Source organism: Podarcis tiliguerta (genome assembly GCF_965153285.1).
Source record: "Podarcis tiliguerta genome assembly, chromosome: 2".
Lineage (NCBI taxonomy): Eukaryota > Metazoa > Chordata > Lepidosauria > Squamata > Lacertidae > Podarcis > Podarcis tiliguerta.
The window spans coordinates 66,433,521-66,440,810 of record NC_139535.1 but is presented as its reverse complement, the minus strand read 5'-3'; the positions used below and the strand labels follow the sequence as shown (position 1 = coordinate 66,440,810).

General features: G+C 41.1%; 1 long non-coding RNA gene across 1 annotated transcript; it reads right to left on the bottom strand.

Moving 5' to 3' along the window:
- Positions 1–692: 692 nt before the first annotated feature.
- LOC310672193 lies at positions 693–6,944 on the bottom strand. The gene is made up of 3 exons (XR_014508468.1): positions 6,878–6,944; positions 4,761–4,846; positions 693–1,132 (listed from the first exon to the last, which is right to left on the bottom strand). It is a non-coding gene; the product is annotated as an uncharacterized lncRNA (long non-coding RNA).
- Between the last annotated feature and the right edge of the window lie 346 nt (positions 6,945–7,290).

Here is a 7,290-nt window from a genome sequence, read left to right as displayed (position 1 = left end):
ATTGTAGTCTAATTCAATGAAAGCCCACTTGCTCCAAGTCATATTCGTCCATAGTCCACACCACACCATTGCCTTCACTTATTTAATATGAGACCTAACGTGTCCTAATATTTCATTTTAATGTTTGTTTCTTGCAGGTCATCACCATAATTCAGCTGCTGTGGTTGATTCCCTGTATCTCATCTTTTTGGACTTTCTAGACGCGTGAGGGGCTGAGACACGTATTTCCTCCTCACGGAACAGCCTTTGTTGGGAATACAGCTACATGAGGAAATGATCTAATACAGTGCATGTAACCTCAAAGCTGCATTTCTGTAATGCGCCCTATGTAGAGCTGTCCTGAAGGTTGGTCCCAAAGCTACAGCTGGTGGCGTATACCATGGTTAAGCTGCTGTTAGGAGTGACCTACTGTCAGCATGTAACACTGCTGTTAAGAGGTCTATGCTGGCTGCCAATTTAGCTGCTGTGCCAAGTTGGTGTATAAATTCTTCATCTGTGTAGAACAGGGGTCGGCAAGGTTTATCTTGCCTGGGCCGGATTGGTCCCGCAGAGATCCCTCCATGGGCCGGATCTCTCGCATGCATGAGCACCCTTGATTTTCAGTGTCTGCATGTGTGTGCCCATGATTTTTTGAGTCTGTGTCTGTGCAGATGTGATTTCTGGGATCTGCGTGTGCGCAGATATGATTTCCGGCACCACAGAAGCAAGTCCCTGTGCCACACTGTGCCAGTTTAGCACAGCGCGCGAGCGGGCACCTCAGTTCAGGGGCCGCTTGTGGGCCGGTCAAACGACCTCCACGGGCTGCTTCCAGCCCATGGGCCTTAGGTTGGTGACCCCTGATCTAGGACCCATTTACCCTATTTACCTGTCTTTTCTCATGTCCTCCTGCTTGAACCCTTAGGTCATCATGTGAGACCTTGAACCCTTGGGTCACTAAGTGGGTTTACCTTCAAGACCACATCTTCTCTCTCTGCCTCAGTTTTCTCCCCTCAGAGAGCCCCTCTCTAGGACCACAATACCTCCTCTCTGCCATCTGTTTCTGTTTCCCCTCAGGACCAAACAATCTCCCCTCTTCATGTCTCGGTTTCCCTCCCAAAGACCACAATGCTTCTTCCTTCCTCAGCTTCTGAACCTAGAAAAGAGTCACATATTAAAAAATAATACGTCATAATAACATATACAATCCATAAAGCCTTAATCTAAAAATGTTAAAACAATATTACGGTAGCAGTCAAAAGAATCCCAGCAGAATAAAGCAGTATAAATATTTTTTAAAGATTTTTTTGTTAAAGGATAGTTATAGACAGAGCATTAAAATGTCAATTAAAAGCAGTTTGAAAGCAGGGGGAGTCATCCATGGCAATCTAAAAGTCATAAGAATAAACTCTAATTATCTTGGAGGTTTTTTGGGCCTGTAGCTTAGTGTCTGAGACTATGCTATGTGTACACATCATATAAAATACCCCATTTTCAATCCCTGGAATTTCTATTCTAAACAAGGAAGCATAACAAGAGAGCTTTATATGACCAGATTGCTTTACCAGCTCAAAGCATTCAAGAACAAGAATCAGTACATAATAATTCCAACTGAAGCTTTTGCTGTCAGGCCTCATCCCACATTTTCTGATATAGAACTCACTGTTTCCCTGCAGGCTGACCAGCGAGGGTCCCTCTGAGCTTTAGCCGAGTCCTTACCTCTCCCTCACTACTTTGTAAATATGGCCTATAATCATTCTGTGACTGGGGCCTTCTATGCAGACATGAGCTCCTCTCTTTCAAGCAGTAGATTAATTTGATATTAGGCTGTGCTTAGCTCTAATTTCATGTGAAACATTCCCACCAGCATGGATCAAAATTTACATCAGGAGTTGATTTCCCAACAGCAAAGGCATTTCTCAGTGATGAGGTAGTTGTTCATTTCCTACAGAGCCATCAAATTAATTGGGCTGAATGAGAAACTGAATGGATTTTGGTCTGAATCTTGCAGTTGTTCTTACTCTTTTAAAACTAAATTAAATGCTTGTAGTCTGAGACAGACACCAGGTAATATGAAATTAATCTCATTTCTTCCAATAATCCAGAAAGCCCAGCATAGAGCTAGAAGCAGAGAGCGGCCTAATGCCGATGGATTCCCATTACAAAAATGAACTTGCATGAGCCTTAAGCTGACATGGCTCCCGTCAGTGGCTCATTTAGATCATTCTAGACTCTGGAGTGAGCGGTGCTCTTTCGATTGCCATGTGCATTTCTTCACTGTCTTCAAAACATGCTAATCCAGCCCTGTTGTGTTTTCCTCCCTTCTAAGTGTTGTTGTGAGGAGCCATAGACTTATGCCCCCCAGGGTCCAGCCCTCATGGTCTACCTCCCATCCCCACTGATCCATCTCCCACCACAACTCCTCCCTATGTGCAAGGAGAAGATGAAAGGCTTTCACTTTTCAGCAAACTATGGTTCCCTATTGCAACTGAAGTCAGGGAACTATGGTTTATCCTAACTAGCTAATAAATAAGTTTGATGCAGTTTGATGCTGGTTTGCTAACCAGAGTTAGAAGAAACCACAGTTCCTTGAGTTCAGGCAAAGAACAAAGAACTATACCTTGTTGCAAAGCGGCAGCCTTTGATCCCTACACCATCATAGATCCAGCCATGGCAGCACAAGTCTGCATGCTTCCTATATCCGACTACATAAGGTTTGTGAGCAGGATTGCAAATGACATACAGCACAACAATATGTGCCTGTCCCTAAGCTCAGCATGCAACTGTAGCTTTGTCAATGAATGCACTCTATGCCTTGTTGCAACTCTCAAAGTTTGAGGTAGCAGAAACAAGTCAAATGTGTTATTCATACAAGTAACAAAGCTAATCTGTTATGCATTTCTGCTCACAAAAAAAGAAACCCTCCTTGATCTCTGCAGAAATCAGCTGATGTATGTGGACCATTTGGTCTCATTCCTGCTGCCTCCACATGTAGTTCTCCCTATGAGGATTATTAGTATTCTTAATGCCAACCAGCTGTTCTTAAACAAGCCAGCTGTACAGCTGAGCTCACTGGATTTGATGTGATTTTCTTTTTTAGAATGACAAGGTTTTGCCATATGGTCTGCCTCTTGATTATGCACACTATAAAAATGTATTTCGGAATGACATGTAAAAAGCAAGATGATAGTAATGGAACTGCCTGTGTGTCCTTTTTCACAATGGATTTTTTCATCTGTCATTCATAAATCATCAAGGAAAGTTTTCCCAATCAAGCAGTTTCCCCATAGCCTAATTTTCCCCCTTTATTCATTTTCAGTCAGTGTCAAAAATGGTCAGCTGTTCTTCATTCTCCCACCACCCAGTAGCACTCTAGGAATTAATTCCTTCAGCCAGGGCAGTTCAACGACACAATGACCGGAAGGACAGGTGGGTTCACACCAAGGGTTGCCAAACACTACGTGACATGGAGTCCAAAAAGTACCTGGGAACAGCAGGTAAAAGCCACGCATAAGTAGATGCACTAGGGCTTTGTATCAGCAGGAACTCAAAGGAACTCAATTCCAGCACCTCTCAGGTGGGCACCATTGGCATTCTAACAGAACAAGGGAGGCGTGAGTCCCAGCACCTCTTTTTCTAGAAAAGTAGAACTGAGAAGCACATTTGGAATTACTAGTCAGAGGGGGACTCCTGCCATGTAGGTTGAAAATGGAATTGCCTAGCCTGGCTTATATAGCCAAATGTTTCTTTATTTTATTTATTAAACTGATGTTATGGTGGAAAACTAATAAAAATTATTGTATGTATGGAAGTGAGAGCTGGGCCATAAAGAAGGCTGATTGCCGAAGAATTGATGCTTTAGAATTATGGTGCTGGAGGAGACTCTTGAGAGTCCCATGGACTGCAAGAAGATCAAACCTATCCATTCTTAAGGAAATCAGCCCTGAGTGCTCACTGGAAGGACAGATCGTGAAGCTGAGGCTCCAATACTTTGGCCACCTCATGAGAAGAGAAGACTCCCTGGAAAAGACCCTGATGTTGGAAAAGATGGAGGGCACAAGGAGAAGGGGACGACAGAGGACGAGATGGTTGGACAGTGTTCTTGAAGCTACAAACATGAGTCTGACCAAACTGCGTGAGACAGTGGAAGACAGAAGTGCCTGGCGTGCTCTGGTCCATGGGGTCACGAAGAGTCGGACACAACTAAACGACTAAACAACAACAACAAATAAAAATTATTATAAAAAAGGGAAAAATCAAACCTGCATGTTAAAAGAAAAGAAAAAAATGGAATTGCCAATGCCCTGAACTGAGGGCATCTCATAATGTATCATTGCTTTCAGAGAGACACTTCGGGATAAAACATGGCAGCTAGGGTATTTATTTTTAAAAGGGTGGGAAGTTTAAAAGGCAGCTCTTGAGCCAACTCATTGAATAAACTATAATTAACACTTTTACAATAATTTTATGCCATTTTTAAAAACACACACCTCACTGTACTCATCCACCTATCCCTGCCCTCCTTGCAAATGAACAGCATGGATTTTATGATGACTCATGGGCTAACTCCAAATGAAGGCCTCCAGCACGGGACCTGGGAAAGCATTTATAGACTATTGCCTTGTGAAATGGATGCAGTAGCCTAATCTGCTTCAGGATGTTGGCAAGGGTGAAGCAACAGTCACCCCTGGTTGCCCACTCAGGAAGGAAGGAAGGAAGGAGCATTAGGGTCTTGGTGTTACAAAAGATCAAAATAGGTCTGAAAATAATCTGAAATTCCTCACTTTTAACCCTTGGTGCCACAGCTGTTTGTGACGGAGATTTGTTCTGTTTTCTTGACTGGAAATAGTGATTGTAGCGCCATCATCACCTGTCCAGCAAAGCCAGCAAAAGGCATTAGCAGATATCATCAACTAAAAGCTACATGCCCTCAAAGAATTCTGGGAACTGTAGTTTGTTAAGAGTGTTGGGATTTGTAGCTCTATGAGGGGTAAATTACAGGCCCCATGATACTTGAGGGGAATCTATGACTGTTAAAGTGGTATAAATGTGCTTTACATGTATGCTGGGATTGTTAATGAAATATTTCTATCTTTCAGAATGCTGCTGTGTTTTGTGAGTTCAGGACAAAAATGTCCATTTCTGCTGAAGCGCCCAAGAGTGCACTTAATATTGTTTCAAGAATGATACAAAAATAGTAGCTCACACCGGCCCTGAAAAGCTGCAAGACAGTTGGCCCCTTACATTGTGACTTTTACCTCAGAGCAACTCGTAAAAAATAATGTTGTTGACATTTGAGGAAAAAGCAGGTTTCCTGTTTGAACTCTGACAGGTATCGGAAGATGTGAGTAATGTCAAATCTTGGGTTTGCTTTAAAGGCAGTCTGTGGTCATGGGTTTCTCACATTTGTTGTGTGCCAAGCAGCTTTGAATTGCTTGCAGTACTTTGTCAAAAAGGAAAAAAACACAACACAACACAAACAACAAAAAAACCTCTTGGAGATTCTTATCGAGAAGAGAGACAGGATCCGTTATGACATATGTGCAGTTGTGAACAGGTTACTGGAGATCAAAACCGTTCTATATTACAGGCTTCGCTTGCTGTAAAATGTGGTAGATGTACCTGATACCCCCAAGCAAACGTTGTATTTCACTGTGTTTGGCCGGAAAGGGATGCTTTTTTGAGACAAGCTTTTATGTTTATTTTCATTTAATATTATTTTTCTGAATCAGAGGTTAACACATTTGACCAAAAAAAAAAAACAGTCCAGGAGGTTCCTTGTGAATTGTTTTTTAAAAAATATTATAAGAACAGTTTTAACATGTGTTTACTTTTCTTTTTTCTGAGCAAGTCTGAGCCCTTGATGCCCAGTCAAAATTAGGCAGGCAAAATCTCTAAGTTTCAGGCAACGGGTTAAAATGGCTTTACTTCAAGAGGCTTTTGAATAATAAAATAAAAATAATATTTTTATTTATTTATATGCCACCAATCTTGCTGGGTTTCCCCAGCCACTATGGGTGGCTTACAACATATATAAAAACACAACAAAGCATCAAATATTAAAAAACAAAATATCAACAAACCAACAAATCAATAGAAACCAATAACAACAACAACAACAATAATAATACATTTTTATTTATCTCCCACCCTGTTGGTATAACAGTTTGCAGTTATACCAAAATTAAAATAACCACCAGCCCCAACTAAACATTTAACCAACATCAACCCAGCAAAAACAAAACAGATGAACCAACATTAGAACCGTTTGAAACATTTTAAAACATTTTAGCCAGTTGCTCCAGCACCATGAATGTTGTTCTACTATTCTGCTGTGAAATGTTTTAATCTATGTAAGCCGCTATGTAAGCCACTTTGAGACATATGATGAAAAAGAGGGTGTACTTTTCTTAAATAAATAAATAAAAACATCTCTGGTGCTATTTGGCACTGCTACCTAATGTTAGAATAAGGGCTAGCCCAATGTCTTTTTCTACCTGAGGTGAAAGCAGGGCTGGATTTAGGTTTGATGAGGGCCTAAGCTACTGAAGTTAATGGAACCCTTTATATGTCCAGCTGTCCTTTGTCAACAACAAATGGTCGCTGTTTGTTGTATTGAATATATGCTATATGGTAATTTATGGACCTAATAGGAATCTAACGCCATTTGCATATAACAAGATATGTATTTTATCAAAGTAATTGTTGAACTGAAGTACAATTAAGAATTTTGGAAATGTACATCCAGTGGTTCTTTTCCTTTAAATTTTTTGGGGGGCCCCACTGGGGCCCTAAGCTATATATTCTTTAGCTTATATGTAAATCTGGCACTGGGTGAAAGACTAGCTAGTGTTTCCCATTCCTCATATGGAAACTGATGAGACTTCCAGTAGAATCTTACTTCAACAATGGAGAAGGGACAGATTCTCCCATCACAACTGAATAGAGCGGGCCCAGGGCAGGCCATGTGGCACAAACACCCCAGTCCACTAACACATGGATGTTCCTCCCTGCCGCTGAAGCGTCATTCTACCAAATGGTAGGGCCGGTGCAAGCTAGAATCATGAAAAAAGAATCATAGGTTCTTTTTTTTTGGAAGTGCATCTACATTATTATTAATCTAATTATGAAACGCCTTCTACACAATCATCCCAAGCTGATATAGAATAAAAAGAGCAAAAAAACCCAGTTAAAAACCCAGTGGATACATTTAAAACAAAACTGAAACAATACAAAGCAGACACTTGTGGCAAAGACCCATTTATCCAGCAGAGAAAGACTGTCAGAATAAAAATGTTCGATTGTTTCCAGAAA